Source organism: Copidosoma floridanum, unplaced genomic scaffold, assembly GCF_036245765.1.
Source record: "Copidosoma floridanum isolate Cflo_tuat_1 unplaced genomic scaffold, Cflo_Japanese_pri ptg000030l, whole genome shotgun sequence".
Lineage (NCBI taxonomy): Eukaryota > Metazoa > Arthropoda > Insecta > Hymenoptera > Encyrtidae > Copidosoma > Copidosoma floridanum.
The window spans coordinates 9,920,478-9,937,536 of NW_028321907.1; the positions used below are offsets into that span (position 1 = coordinate 9,920,478).

Below are 17,059 nucleotides of genomic sequence, written 5' to 3' on the forward strand. Positions count from 1 at the left end.
CTGTCCTCTTCCCTCTCTCTGTCTCTCTCTTTTGGCTGGGCATATGCTTTATTGCCCGCCCCGCGTCAAAGTACACCGCGTGCTCCGCTGGCTGCGCTGCAGCAGCCCCTCTATACACCACGCGTGACGACGACGACGCTATATGTGTAGAGTTTACGGTCGCACGCTTTTTCGGTCTGTGAGTCTCTCCCTTGGATCCTTGGATTTACGTATTCAGAGGTCACCCGTGCTGTCAACAGATGTGGATCCTAGGAAAAGGAAAGTAGGTCACTTGGTACGAGTGGAGGCAGCACTGGAGAAACCCGAGGTAAGTCAAGATACGAGTGAATTTAAAATATAACCTCAAAATTGTATTTTAACACGTGGGGGACTGGGGAGGGCTATTTTTCTTGTTTGTATCGTTGTTTGACTCAGGTTTGGCTTAAAATCAATGCAGGACGATTTTGGGTCATTTTTACTAGCTCAGGTGTGCCCTTATCGTCCCTGCCATAATCGTAAAATAAACGAAAATAAACCTTACGCGACAAAGCATGCAAAAACATTTAAATCCCCATACTGCTCGTGCTCTACTGCGAACGTGCGAACTCTGCACCAATAACCCAATAACCCCAACCCCCAAATGTATACGCACGAACGTGGAAAACCACGGAAAAGCCATCGCCAATTTATGACGCAGCAGTACCAGTGGCCAGAATATTACTATAGTACGGTAGCCGTGCTTTGGCCACGCCGCAACAAGCGTCCGCAGCGGGGCGCTACAAGCCGAGCTCGTCGATCAAGCCCCGCCCCACCTGGTGCTGGTAGGTGGAGCTCCCGGTGATCTATAGCGTCGTAGACTATCCCTACCCCAGTAGTCGAGCCTCTGAGATCGCGCGACTGCCCCGTCAGACCACGCCCGCTTTCATGTGTACATGTATACCGGTGCCGGCTATCGAGAAAGCATGTATATATTTGACTGCAGCGTCATGCTTTGCTTGCATCATCGCCTCCTCTCATTCCCGTGTCGTTGGTTGTCGTTCTTGCGTTTTCTCACTCGCCACTTCTGTTGCTGATGCTGCTTATATACCTATACCTATACGGGGGTTGATATGGGTTTTACGTTCGTCCACTCGAGTGTCTTGCGGGCTGCTTTATCGATACCGCGGTAGTTCAATACTATTTTTTATTTCCATCTTTCGCACTTGTATAAATAATAATAATCATCCTTTGTTTTTAGCAGAACTTGAGATAATCATCAATTACTTATTCCATTTCTTGGAAATAACACTTGCATTGTATTTTATTATTGTAACAACAATATTTGCACTAACCATCCCAACCCCAACTCACCAATTTCCAAGATTTTTGGTATTTTGTAGTACCCCCCAAAAATAAGAGGTAAGTATTTTTTTTTTTTTTTTTAGTGTTGACATGTACTTTTAAGGGGTGATAACTACACCTGAAGTTTACCCCTGAAAACCTTTTCTTGTATTTCGAATTCCACCACATACTTTTAACCGAAACAAACGTGGAAATGTTAGTGATATAAAGTTGTCTATATTCATAGTTTTTATAAATTTTTTTTAAATTTTACCTTCTCAAGTTTAAGGGTTGCAACCCTTGATGGATAATCCTAGATAAAATTCATTGTTCTTAAAATTAAAAATATTTTCATGTTTGTTTTATTTCAAAACATGTATCTATAGGAACTCGAGATAAAAAAAAAGTTAAATAAACTTTAAGGGTGATTTTCACCCCTCAAAGGTTTACTTATCTCTTTTTTTTGTGTCCACAACGTAATACCAACAGATTTTTGAAAATGGTGGATTTGGGTTGTTTCCTTGTGTGGTTGCTTCCTAATGTCATTTGTGTTGATACAGAAAAAATTGTGTCCTACAAAAAAGAGATTACTTTCATCGAAAAAAAGTCTCTTATAAATAGTTTTTGCCACGCATTAGGAATAAGGCAGTGTGCTGATGTTATTAATTTGCTTCTATATTTCATAATCATAATTTAATAAGTTTATTTACCTACATTTTACGAAATGCGACTTTGTTCAGAATCATTTAAGGCTTCTTAGATTTGATTTTAACATTCTTCATAAGAGCATTTTTACATCTTTTTTTACAAAGAACATGAAAAACGTACCATTTGTACCATTTGTGCATAAGAAGGTATGGTATGCTGTAAACTCAATTTCCAAACTTCCTTTTTTAATGATTTTCATCATAAATCATGTATTCAAGTTTGTATGGGTTGTATAAACAGCTTCAAAATATTAACGTAAAGGTTTAAAATAAAGATTTGCAATAAATAAACTTTATTTAAATTGCAGTCATAATTTAAAAAGTTCTTATTTATAGTTTGTAAAAAAACTTTTTTTTAATTAAAAAAGCTTATTCATATTCATATCACATACGAGTCACTAATTATCATGTATTAAACACGTACCTTCCTATTAGTTATCTAAATATCTCTGCAGCACTCGATAAATTAATTGGGTAACCCAATGATAAACACCGCGTTATAGTCATCAGTTGTATACATGAGAACACCGCATAACTCAGGACGAGGATCGAACATTATTATGCAGATACCCTTTGTCTTTCAAAGGCAACTAGAAATGAAATAAAAAAGCAAACAAAAAAAAAAAAAAAAAAAAGGCAAAGACCAGAAAAAAAGAGGCATCGAAGCCCAACAATTTTCATCTTTCCCACATAGCATTGTGTACACCACAGTTCCAAGGCCCACTTAATTCGCCTCCCATATACTTACCTCTTTCGTTCTCTCGTCTCCCCCCCTTTTTTTCGTACGCCAACTCCCGTGCACTCAACGACGACGACGATTTTTCTCATCCCCCTCTCCCCTATTTTTTTTCCTTCCCCGAGCTCTCCTTTTCCCTACGAGGCAGCCTCGTGTCTTCTTCTCATGTCGGGGCGTTCATTACCGCTAAACATTCCTGTCAATTAAAAGTGCATGCGCGTGCTCGCACCGGCCCACCCCCTCAACAGCCGAGTGACCATCCTTCCTTCGTGTGCATGTATGTACGGGTTCGGGGTTCGGGGGCCGACGAGAGGCAAAAAAATGAAGCGAAAAAGAACGAGGAGAGACCGACGCACACGTATACCCTGTGCCCGTTCCACCTGAGCCTCTTACCGATCGCACACTCACACACCTATATATACGGGGCGTTTAATGTACAGCTCGCAGGTATATATATATATGGACGTATGTATGAGCATCGACTGGCTCTCTCTCTGTTGACACCCGCTCTCAATTATCTGCACCCGAGCCTGCGGGCGTGAGAATCTCTCCTGCCACCCTCTCATCCTCCCGCTTCTATACTATATACGTAATAACATACCCATGTATTACTGGGTGTATATATAGATGCTGCGCACTTTTGGATCCCCGGCTGCTACGTTGTGTATATACCCATGAATGGTGTACCATATGAATGAAGAAGAGCAAAAGGGGGACATATTAGTGGGAATGTGACCGAGACTCGGATTTTTTTTGTCCATAAGCGAGTTATGCTTCTTTTTGATGCGTGTAGGGTGAATATCGAAAATTCGCCAAACATTGAAAGCATAAAGGAACCACGTTGCCGATGTATAAGCTGTGCCTTCCAAATTCCACCAATATGTTGACCGTACGTGAATTGAATAGTATTTTTTTTTTATTAATGTAGCAACGAATTTTGGAAAATTTGTATGATGTGCTTGTTTTTTTTTTTTTTTTTTTTTTTTCCAGTGGTGAACTTGAAAACAAATTTTTGATTTAATAGTACGAAGGCTCAAGTGTTATAAGCCTTTGTTGACTAGGCATAGTGTCGAATTACTGCTAGATTTCACCATTGGTTTCAACCTGTCTCAACAACCCCTTTTAAGATATATTATAATTGATACTTGATAATCACCATCCCTTTAAAGTATTGACACCTAAAAATACAACAACAACAAAAAAATGTATCCGCAAAGTATATCCCTGCGCTCAAAACATTTTATCCGAGTAGGTATACAAAAAAAAAAAAAAGCTTGAAAAAGTTCAAAAATTCATAAACGCATAGAGATCCCAATTTATCCCCGAAACACAAAAACGCAGCCAAAACAACAAGGGAGCAGTGGGTAGAGTCATATAGAGGGAAAGAAAGAAAAAAAAAGTGAAGAGCATCGCAGAGAGAAAAATCCAGGCGACTCTTATCGCAGGGCGTATATACGCGCAATTTACATAAACAGCTCAGAACAAGCGCTCGGTACACTTTCGACGCAACCACCCTGCGTGTGTACCCATAGATATATATATACACACACAGCCAACATAAGCCATTGGCCGCAGCGTATTCCGCAGCGCAGCAGCAGTAGCAAATATAAAAGAAAGTCACGTTCAGCAGTACAGAGAAGCGTTGGGAAGGGATTGGGGGTAGGGGGGAAGGGAGGAAGCGTAGATCGCCGAGCGGGAGAAAAAAAGCCGCTGATTTGCGAGAGACGCTACTGCTCGGCCGGGATGTTTTCGTCGTCAGCAGCGTTCTCTCTTTTTTCCCCGTGGATAGTGTAGCCTGGGAGTTTTCGCGTCGTCGTCCCAACGAACGACAGATTCGTACTTCAGAATGAGTGCAGGCAGAAGAAAGGGGGTGGGGGGGGAAAAAGAGAGAGATCCTTTACGAGGATCGTCGGCGACGACGTCGTCATAGTTTCCGTCGTCGCGACGTACAGTCCGAAGGAAGCGGGCGACCCGGGCATTGGCAACGCCACTGCTCTTGTTATCTCTTGGAATGAGGAGGAGAAAATAGTTTAGGAGGAATAAAGCCAAGCGCCGAGAAAATAGGAGAATGACTGCTGTTGTTGCTGCACGCGTGTGTTTGCTTGTGGTGGCTGCGTGGTTGTTGGTTTGGGGCTGGAAATGTGTTTACGGAATGACAATGCGATGAAAGAAAAAAAAATTATCTACTTCAATGGTGGGGCCGTTTTAATCTATTCACCTAAAAATCTTACCAAGAAAGCTCTTCAGAAAAAAAGAAACTTCAACGAACATTATTGAGAGCTTGGAGGGGGTTATCTGATGGTAACGATTAATTCGACCATTAACTTTACCCTTGATGTAAATTCAAGGCCACGTTAGATTTCTTAAATAGGGACACTTGACTTTGACCCTGATTTCAGAAAGAGAGAAAAATTTTACGTCAAGATAGGTGCCTTTTTTTTTGTTAAATGACATCATGGGGTCAATTTTAGGCAATGATAGTTTGTTTCTTTAGAAATTTTTTTTTCGTTAGGTTTTGTGGTTTTTACTTTCAAATGGCATCTACATGTTAGTACAAATTTGAACGTAAGATTATACCTTCGTATTATATAGACTGAAATTTCAATGTAGACAGTGAACTATATAGTCTAGTGATTTGAGTTGTTCTAGCTTCCTTATTATCACTGGGCAAAAAAATTGATGAACAAAATAGGTACCATCAATATGGTAAAATTTACACTTAATTAATATATTTGAGTAAGTTTTTTGTAGGAGTAAGTTAAATATTATAAGTCCAAATTAATTACTTCGACTCCTGATCTCTAGGTATCTTTGTGACATATTTATTCATTAAACCAACTACTTTTTCTTGTTAATTTAACTGATGTTCAATAATAAAACATTTTTATGTTGGAAATATTGAGTAACTTTTATCACTTTTTTTTTTTTTTATTTGAATTAATTTTTTTCACATTTATCAGTTAAGGGCTTTTGGAGATAACCTCCACTACCTTCGTATAAAATTATAGTCCCGTACATTCTCTTACAGTTGTAATGATCCAAAGTAGATTTAACAAAATTTTCATACAAATTGGAAAGACAGTCTTTCCTCTTTATACCACCGCTTTTTTTTTTTTTTTATTTGTAAAAAAGTGAATGAACAAAAAAAATCGTTTGACCGTACCGACAACACGCCGTCCCTTTTATCCTGGACACCTAAACTATAAATCGAGAGACTCTCTTCCGTTAAAAAAAAAAAAAAAAAAAAAAAAAACGAAACAAAGAAGCTGTGCTCAGGGCGACAAAGGACGTACAGTGGAGACAGTCAAATTTAGATGAATATCTCAAGAGCAAAGGTCCAAGGATCCCGTTACGCAACCATACCACGCGCTACCCTATATAGCCAGAACATTTTTTTTCCCTCCACATCTCTCATCCTCGTACCTCCCGCATTTACGACGACCCAAAAATGTTCGTTGCATTTTTCCAAAGTACAAGTCACCCCGGCTCTGCTATATGTACGAGGAACGAACAGCGTGAAAAAAGATGGATGTCTGACGGGGCGAGTCGCGACAAGGTCACCCAACGACAAAGAGACTTTCTCCGCCGGTCCGCCTTCTTACCTTTCTTTCTTTCTTTCTTTTTACCCTCACTGAAATACTCACACAGCTACACTGGGGCTACAGCGTAACGTTACATTTTTCCAACAAGCAATAGCGTATTTATAGAAGCACCGATGAAATCCGCATCTCTACGCGCTACCTCTGCTACACCGAAGATGCAAAGCCGAGGAAGAACATCGATTACAAGCTCCCATCCATCAGATCGCAGATGTACAATTACCAGCTCCTCGTCCCAAACACTCGGCAATCCGACTCACCTTCCGTATACTTGCACCCACAGATCCTTACAACTAATCTCCCCGCACACGCGCATCCCGTGCCGGTATAGGTGGAAGCGCGAGATTATTTTTCTACCCACACGCGCACGCGACTCCTCTCCCGTGCTATATATATACATATACGTACGTATACGTGTATAGACACGGCGACTTATCTCTCGGCGGGAAGTGGGCTCGCGGGGTCGTCAAGCGATCGCGTTCTCCCTCGCATTCTCGGAATATTATCCGATCGCGACTCGTCGTCCGGCGACGCGTATGTACCTGCAAGTGGATAAAAAAAAGTGTTAAAAATCGGCTCAGCAGAGAGAGAGAGAGAGACCAAGACGACGATGAAAAATAATAAAAAGAAAAGACGTAAGTATATAGGTACAAGCAGCCTCTATGTGTTGTGTGCAAGAAGGGCGTTTGGAAACAAATTGCACGATCGTCGTCCGCATCGGCATGCGGTCCGCGCATGAGCTCATGCGGGAGCCGCGCGCGTACAGTATCATGTACTTATGTACGCAGTGCGTGTATATATTATGTACATATATACACGTATATATTTATATAGGGAGCCGTAAGGAGTTTAAGGAGGAGGCGTGCGTGTGTGGACGTCAGTACTTTGTAATTGGGTGAATCGCATAAATCGCCCGACTACGCGTGTGTCTTGTACACGTGGGGTTTTGTTCAGTGGCAGCAGCAACTATCACGTGTACGTGTATATACGTGGGTATAGCGCGGCATCTCGTTGCCGGGCCCGATAAATTACGCGAGATTGACGCGACACGATATATGCGCGAACGGGCCCGTATGAGACTTTGCGTTCTGTATATGCCGGCTTGCGATTTCTGTACAGCTTATTTTTGTACGTCGCGTATATGTATGAGCGCGCGAGTGTGGGTATAAGAAATGCGCGCCAAAGATGTTGCGAGATAAGGCAAAGAAAGAGGAAAACGCCGGTCGAGCTCTACTCTGGGCTGTAAAAGCTAATAGTGGAGGTGTAGCGTTGCTTCAATGGACCTTATGTGTAAAAGGGTGTTGATGCGCTGCAGGATCCAAGGTTTAGAGCGATCGTGTATACGCAGTTGTTTGGCATGTTGTTGCTTCAAATAGTACACGGATTAGTTGGCATGATGCGTTGATATGCCATTCTGGGTGCAGTTATACCTACTTATACTCTCTTAAAAAAAACTGTGTATAGTACAGAGCACTAAAATAGATGCGCGTAGTAATAGAAATTGTTGAAAGAACGTTTGCGATTGCTCGGCCTATATACGTAGGTAAAATACTCATTTTTACAAGCGTGCATATAGCGAGCTATGTTCGATGTGTTTTAATTTTTTAATTTATTTTTTTATTTCTTTTTTTTTATGAAATATTGTGACCTTATAAATCACAAAATAATACGGAATTCTACGTCTTTAAAATATCAAAAATAAAATTTTCATTTCCAGTATGCAAGATCAGGGTTTTTATATATTACTGATAACATAATTACGGATACACGGGAATATGTTTTTTTACCGTATTTTTAAAATGTTAAGACATTGCTTTAAAATAAGATTAGTTGTCAAATTTTTGACACCCAAAGAAAATAAGCCATGGCTTGAGTATAAGTCTTGTATCAAATCAACACATTATTGAATATTTTAATTGTATGGATTGTTTTAGTATGAAATTTAGAAAAAAACAGCAGTTTGTTATAACACCAATTTTTTATAATTTTTATTTGATCAAAAAATTTTTAGTATTACAGACAAACATAAAAACACCCTTATAAAATTCTATTTAAAAATCGTCAAGCCTCTTCACTATGACAAAATTACTGAATTTCAACAAACTGAGTTTTGAAACAGGAGCTGATATAACACAAGATAGATATTGCACAAATATATCTTGTGATAAAAAACTTGTTGACGATGCACCAGTTAACGTCATCACGATTCACAAAGAGAATTATTTAATAAGCTTCTTCGCCCGATGAATCGGAAATTTGTTTTAAAAAAAACCCTTGCCAAAGTCCCCGCGCACATACCTACTTATAAATCAGAAAAAGGAACGGAATGTAAAGATGCTTGTAGGCAAACGTATGTACAAACAGTCGCGCAAAGAGACGGAGAGCACGAGCTACACAACGAGAACTGTTGAGGGTGGGGGGGGGTCGATAAAATATATGCTCGCACCAAAGAAGGGGAGGAATATAATATATATGAGCGAAGTACATAATTTTATTATGGCAGAATGCGTTATATCGCGTCAATCTGTAAATTTATCGCGCTAAATATTCTCCCCCTTCGAGCGAGTCGCGCCTGCAATATATATTCCTTGCCCTCTCCCGCGCTTTCTCGGTATATATACACACACACACACAATGTTTCTGAAGCCATATAATGGATATCGAGAGAAACTCTCGCGGGTTCCCACATCACGTGCACCTGTACATGTGTACCATACGTGCACGAGCGCACTGCTCGACCGTATACCTTTGCGTACGTGCACCGCGAACCTGTAAATTATGACGCTGAAACTTAAACAAATCAATGCCGGATTAATTCGTTTAACTCGAGACTTACATGCGCTCCTCGAACTCGCCCCGAGATCGATACCGCTGATACAAGGCTCACTTGCCTGCTCGAGGGGACTTGTACCTATACATGTATATATATATATGTGTATATACACTCTCGCCCGCGTTCAATACTCGTGAACGTGTGTACATGCATGTGGCATACATGTTGCGCTTGAGCTTTTCCAATCCTCGAGAAAATAATTTTCCCCTTATGGCCGACATGTCCCCTTCTTCGTAGCCCTTCGTCCGGACCAACTCCTGTTCGAGTGAACGAGGATTTTTTGGTTGAAAAAATGTATGCCATATCACTTTTTGCGAAAAAATACTCGAACCCCCATCTGTATTCCGTCTTACGGGCGATGTGAGATCGTTGCTGTGTTTTAATTTCGGTGTAATTGATTTATCGCTGACGTGTTTCGGTATAGGAGTACGGAAATATCTCTGCAGGTATTTCGTTAGCAGTACAGTTGGTGGCTTGTATCTGATTAAGGGATTTATTGACACTCTACCATTGTTGCTTATTTATTTATTTATTTTTGTTTTTTAATTCAATGAAATACTTACCGCAAATTGCTTAAGCTTAATTTCTACAAATGTGAGACAAGAGAGCCCTTATAATGTTGTGTCTAATATTTTATTTGCAAAATAAAAATCACTTGCTCCGATTGAATGTAATTATTATTTTTGAGTCAATTGAGTGCTTCCAAATTAAGTAAAAAAAATATAAGTAAATAACTCCCGAGTCATTAAAACGCCATGCCCCATTGAATTTTTTAAATTAATTTCTTATCAGAAAAAATAACATTCAACGAAATTGTGCAACAAAATATACATATTATGTGATTAAGAAGCTTGTGCTGTTTTGTTACAAAGTAATAAATACATCAAAATAAATGCACTTACGCATCATCGTGCAAGTTGTTCGAATGGACGTTGTAATAAAAAAGACAAACGTCTAAAATAAACTATTTGTATATATACTATTTGTTGATAAGCTCTACATCAAGACACATACAAGTGTACAAATAGAATTATATACGTGGATAAGCAAAACCATGTGTTCATATGAAAGAAATAGTAGACAACCACCACCAATCCATCGACACATTGACAAGCAAATAACGCTTATCGATGATCTGAAACGAATGAGCCCCAATTCGACGAATTGTCTCTTTTGAAGCCCCGATTTGACAAATTTAGCAAAGCTTCCTAATCCCAGATTTTCTCAAAAATTAAAAGCCCTCCATATCGAGTTAAGACGAATTGGATTTAAAAAATTCTCCAATTACGAAAGTAAGTACCTTAAATATTACACGCATACGCACTGACCGGGGACATCGGTTGACCGATGACTCACGCAGTAGCCAGTCACCCAACAATAACAAGTCACGCACATAGGTATAGAACCACAAACCCGAGGAGAAAGAGAACGAGGTAACAAATAAAAGTATGTAAAACAAAAACAACAAAAAAGGTGTGGGCAGAGGGGTAGAGTATAGGGTAAGGAGCGTAGAGTAACGAATATTCGTTACAACGTGTTTTATCGCCAGCGCATAATCGTGCATCATCTTATCGCGTTACATCAAACAAGCGGTAGCGCAGCGGGTCCTGGAGTTCTCGAAGAAGAAAACTTTTCGCAATAAATATTCAATGTCCGTAATGAGTAGCACTTTTGCATTCCCGGGCAATGGGAGCTCCCTCCTCTCCTCCACAGGGAGGGACCCGTGCCTTGACCTCGACCGAGCTACTCTGCTTGCTACATCGGGGCTACAGTAGTGTCCCGCATCCATTTACATACATATATATATATATATATATATATATATACATACACGTATAATCGTCCCCGTCGTCTTTGCACGCCGTATACTTGCATACGCGCGCTCTCCTATTCCATCCTCTGGATACTGTACATAGTGTACATGCAGAGCACGGAGGAAACGCGAAAACCCCCGATCTTCCCTTTCTCTTGTTTCTGCCCGTATAAATTAAACGTAATGCGCTCGTTAGGTCGAATAAAAGTTTTACGGGCCGATTGGCGGCGGTGAGAGAGAGAGGAAGGTAAACAAGGAACAGCAGCAAGGATGAGAATAGGGCGGAAGGGGAAAACAAGAAAGGACAATAGTGGGAAAGGGAGCGGAATAAATACAGGCCGGGGGAAATGGAAAAAGGAACGAGTCCAGCTGGAGCTAGAGGGATGCGAGGAAGCGTTGTTTCTTTTTTTTTTTTTTTTTTTTTTTTCTTTTTTTTTTCGTAGACTTTTGGACCGATACGCTACCTATACGTGGATACTGGACGAACATCATTTTTGTTGAATACGTGTCAGTGAATATGCTCGACTAGCACCCTTTTTTTCGCGTTGCATTATTTTGTGATGGTTTAAGAATAATTTGCATGTACAGTCGCTTAAACAAATCGCTCGTACATCAGACAAAAAATTTTTTTCTTAAGTACCAACACATAGGGGTTCAGAAGAGTCAAGAGTAATTTTGACATGTGTCTTAAACAATGTACAGGTTGTTATTTTCATCATTTATACAATAATTCTTGATTTTCTGTATCTGATCCTTAACTTACACAATCCAAAGCTTTCATAGTTTTATTTTTCAATGATGTTCTTGTACTTGCCATTGTTAGTGCTGTTTAAGGTAATAACGAGGACTGACGAAACTTGTCCTCAACTTGTCAGATGCAAACCACAAGTTTGATCCATTTTTCTTTTTTACAATTCAATTCAATTATTTTTATCTTATACATGACTTTAGTAATCTGGACCCAACGTTTTTTTCTTTCTTTTTCTTTCATATACTGTTTTATTTTTTAAAATAGAAAGGACAAATCCACAAGCTTCATCAAAATGTATACCTAAAGATCATTGTTTCAATAAAAAATTTTGCCCAAGTAACGAGACAAAACCAAGACGATACGAAACACCACAAGAAATTTTTGTGTCAAGACTAAGCCAAGGTTTATTTTTTCAATATTTCAGGAGATCAATACAACATTTTTTTTTTTCAGTATTGGTCGGTCCAGCTCTCGTAAAGTCCTCCACCAACACCAGCTCCGATCGATCAAGCGACGCAGATCTCATTGGGCCATAAATACTCATTGGGCGGGTGATAAGTCGGTGCTTTCTCAGCGAAAAAAAATTCCTGATTTACCGCGATGCAACGCGCTCTCGGCTCATATTTTACGTACCAAAGGGCCGTCCAGGAAAAAGTCGAGCTATCCATCAGCTCGGCACCGCCTAAAAATCGAATGATAGAGACGACACGTGAACGTTTGCATCGCGAAAAAGAGGGGGGAGGGGGAAAAGACAAACGCTCACTACCTCGGTAGGTCGAAATGCCGCAGTGCGGTCTATTCTCCGGGAGAAAAGTATCTCCGCAGTGCGTTGCGCGACTCTCGCAGCCACAGCCATCCGGTCGCGCCCGACTTGAGCTTTCAAAGGGGCAGCGCGACTCTTGCTCGGGCGATGATCACAAGCTTTGGACTCTCTCGAGCCTCAGTGACCTATACTCGTAAATCGCTTGTATATAGGGGTTGTTCTTGTTACTTAAACTTGAGCTATACTATAAGGTACTGCTTGTGTAGAACACCGAATTTCGAGCTTGAGCTTATAATATACACTCAGATTCTCGGTACAGCCAGATGATGCAAGCTTGCTTGTTCAGTCCCAATAAAAGTAAAAAGGCCTTTTTGTATTTATTAAATAAACCATGCACGTTGTTAACGATCTCAGGTTTTCTACACAACTTTTGAGTGACGCAACCAAGTATGAAATAAATGAAAAAAAAAAGCCGCTCGATTATAATTATGTTTGTTTCTTGTTGGGACAAAGAGGGACTCGCAAAACGTATTCAGTGCCCAGCAGAGAAGAGAAAATAGCGAAGGGCTGAAGGGTGACGAAACGGGTATACGTACATGTACAGGGTATATACGCACGTCTGCAGGGAAAAAGGAGGTGGCTGGTGTACAGCGAGCGGGAAAGCGAGCCAGACTTTGCTAGACCCATAAAAAGTAATGTCCAGAGAGAGAGAGGGAGGGAGGAAGCGGGGAGGAGGAGGAAGAAGAAAGGAGCGATACTCGCGAGGGAGAGGGGTGGAGCAGGGGCTGCTTGTTGTACCGAGGGGGTCCGTCTCGCGTATCGATCGCGGGCGTCTGCGGTAGATTGACACGTGTCATGGCCGACGAGTCTCCTTCTCTCTCTCTCTGGCACCTCCTCGGCGGGAGAGCTTGCCGGGCCATAGCGGCAGCCGGAGCGAGCGCGAGAGTCGATAAGAGGTGGCCGATGGGGGGGGGAGGAGAGAAGGACATTAAGGTGCGTAATAGCCAGCGGCTCGGGAGCGCACACCGCCACGGCATCGATTAGACACAGAGCCGGCGCTACTGCTCTCCTTCCACCCCTTCCTTCCTTCCTTGGGTCCCCCTACACATGTATACGTGCACAGCTAGATGCTTGCTCGCCAGAGAATGCGTATACATGTATACATATACCTATCTGCCCACCAACACCCCCACGACAGCGGCTACCCTTTTCTTCCTGCTGTCGCTTTGCCTCCTTTCTCAGCCTCCGTGCAGCTTCTGTGTTTATACATACAGAACAATCACTCCCACCCACGCATCCATACAGTCGAAGATGCACGTGAGGGAGGGAGGGACGTGCTCTACATGCACGTTGGTACGAGCTTATGTCAGTTTCTGTCCTGAGGCCATAGTGGCCAGCTACGAGTTTTCACCCTTCGTACGTATATATACGTGTGTATAATACAATGCGGATGTACCTTAATACTGGCCGGGACGGGAACCCTACCCGCCACCACCCAAGGGTGCTTGCCCCTGCTCGTCTAACGTCGTTATAAACATTAACGGACCGGCTCAATATTCCCCGGACCTTCGGTTCTCCTCCTCCTCCTTACCGCTAGTCTGGACATTGCCTTTCTCTCTCTCTCTCTCTCGCGTGCGACCCTCCACGCTAACCCTCTGCTGTTGCTTTCTCTACGTGCACGGCACGTATATGGTATACACTGACCACGTCCTCTCTTTATCCTGCCCCCGCCCCCCACTTTTCGTCCATAACTTTGGAGCTCTGTAGCCCCTTCTCTTGAGAAGAGCGATGCAATAGTTCGAGGACCAGATGAAGGTGGAGAGAGGAGGACAGAGGGGGTTGTTAGAACAGGTTGACCGAATCTGAACTAACGCACGGTCATGTCCAATATCGATGCTGTACTAGTACGTACGTGGTCGCAGAATATTTATGAAGCTTTGTCTTTTTGTACGACCACTCACTCGCTGTACACGATCCGAGTGTAACTTGTGATGTGAATCGTGTAATGATACACTTCAAAGTTTTAACAAATCATTTGTTGTCTGGATGCGTGAAGTTCAATAGTACCGATCGGTTAACGAACCACCCTAATGTGGAATCCGATCGGTTATCCGGGATCCAAGATCTGCTAATCTTTTCAAGTCCCGATCAGCCGCGGTGCAAAATGATGGATAGGCAGCAGCTATCTTGCAGGACAACGAAGATCCACCACAACGATAGCTTGGGACTTTTGTCGAATGAGCCTTTTTTTTCCTCTCCAAGAAGGTAGAAATACGTCCTGACGAGCGGTGATTTTTCCGTACTAAACGACAATTTTTGTCCTAATATCCCCCCCCCCCTACATCCTGGATTTCTCACTTTCACGGGAGTCTTATTCCCTAACACGAAGGATCATGTCTTTACACACGTGCTCTTCAACCATTCGGTGACAAATTTTTTTTAATACTAGGTTTGTAGATATTTTGAAAATTACCAGGGGGTATTTGAAACATCAGGTGATTTTTTTCAACAGAGCAGGTACGTTGTCTGCATACCTGTACTGTTTACAAAATCTATGTTAAAGGACAAACGACGAGATTGACCTTTCTATTTTGTCATCAGTGTGCCTCTATATCATTTCTATCCATAAATTTCTATACTCGATTCATTTGCGACGGTATCGATGTGTTGACAATTGCTCAAGATTTTTGATTAAAGGAGATGGACTACCTGATACGAGGAGGACGTTTGTGTGAATCGGTAGTATGTTCTATTTTTTTCCTTTCCTTTGTAAATATACGGTCTTAATTAAAAAAGGCAACAGTAATGGTCAAATAAAATATCGATACGTTTCGTAAAAGAGGTGACACGGTAATATCTATTGTAACAGAATTCAAAACGAGTTACATCAGAGGGACGAGAGAAGAAAATCAGTGCGTATTGATCGTGACGAGCAGCATTTCCTGAATCGTGTTCTCATTGGTGAGGGATTAATTGTTTCTAATCTCCAATAACCCGATCGATCTTAGTACGAGGTGCAATTTCGAAGGTTTTTTTTATCTGTCATGCGAGTGATTGATAGAATCGAAAACTAATTCCGTTATTTCCACGGGACAATGGGTAGATAAAGTCATTGTTTGGTTTTTATGGTACAACTATTCTTCTAAAAAGCGAAACGTGATATTCATGTAACAGAAAGGCCTCGTGGGTCATTGATGTTAAATAGAAGAGATGATGTACTATGATGGTGACCCGCGATTTTGCCCTTAATGGCCTTGTTTGAGTTGTCGATGTACTGTGTCTTCGACCAGAGTAGGTAAAGGTAAGGCACACACCTTTTGGAATCGTTAAGTAATTTTAATGCACCAAAATACACATTGATAATTCTTATGTACACGATTGATAATCTTATTTATTTATGCAGTGCGAAATGAAAACTATAAATGTCACGATCAAGGTGTACATTGATGTCAAGAACAATCTGATGATAATTTGCATGAACAATTATTTTTTCTCCAATGAAAGAGTATCACCCAATAATTTCCAGTGGTACTCCCTTGTACCATGTAGGTAAAAGGGGGGGGGGTAAAACTCCCACTATCCTCCCTCTTCTCACCACGCTGCGATACAATCCCCCGTCGGAGCGAAAGGGGAACGATAGAGGCGAGAGACGAAGACTAAGCGCAAAGAGAAAGCGCGAGAGGGAGCAAGTACGCGTGGGTATATACCGTCTAGGGGTTGACGCGGGGGTGGAAGGAAAAGACACGGTCCGAAGGGGAAGGTGATGCTAAACACGCGCACACGCGCAGCGGTGCACGTACACACACACAGAGAGACATTCGGTGGGAGTATATACATATATATGTATACATGGAGGCAGAAGAAGGAGAAGAAGAGAGGCAAAGTGTCGTCGTCCGAATAACGGCCGAGCGGCATCGACCGATCTACCGAGCCGGCCACCCTCCCGTCCGTGTTCCATACGCGCACGTGAAACCCAAAGCTCGTCCCTCGCGCATCCACAAATATGTATATAGGTGTACTCGCGAATATATATCGAGTTCAATTTGCCAACTCCGCCGAGCTACGTGTGGGGGGGTGGTATGGTTCTTTGGGAAGCTCGACGTCAAAAGCTCGAACTCGCCGATAATCAGCCAGCCAACCATTCGTGCGTCTACAGCCCAAAGGCAATGGTCCCCCAGCGAATCGTCCCAACGCGTGTCTTTCTCCTCGTCCGTATGTATTCACCTATATACCGTACATTTCCGCGATTCGGCTGGTGTGTTGTCGAGCCACCCCACCCCACCCCCCACTTCATCCCCCTTGTCCGTATTACCTCTGCAACCTGTGTATCTGTATCGCGCGGTATCTTTGTCGTGGTGGTGTAATCTATATATACATGTACACGCGCCGGTTTTCCGGGAACACCAGACGTGACGTGAGGGAAGAGTGTAGAGAGCTAGGACGAGCAGAGCAGAAGTCACTTTAGCGCGGGGTACTTAAAACCGAGACGAGATAGAGCCTGCCTTTAATTTCGCGAGATAAGGGGATCGCTGCACGCTACACCTGCACTTCTGCCATC

At 42.0% G+C, this 17,059-nt stretch overlaps 1 protein-coding gene across 1 annotated transcript in view; it reads left to right on the plus strand.

Moving 5' to 3' along the window:
• The first annotated feature begins 209 nt into the window (after positions 1 to 209).
• LOC106639849 (uncharacterized) overlaps positions 210 to 17,059 on the plus strand; it is a 59,757-nt gene continuing 42,907 nt past the window's right edge. The window contains exon 1 of the mRNA XM_089596447.1: positions 210 to 307. The gene's annotated coding sequence lies outside the window, so the exon portion shown is untranslated. The remainder of the gene's footprint in view (positions 308 to 17,059) is intronic.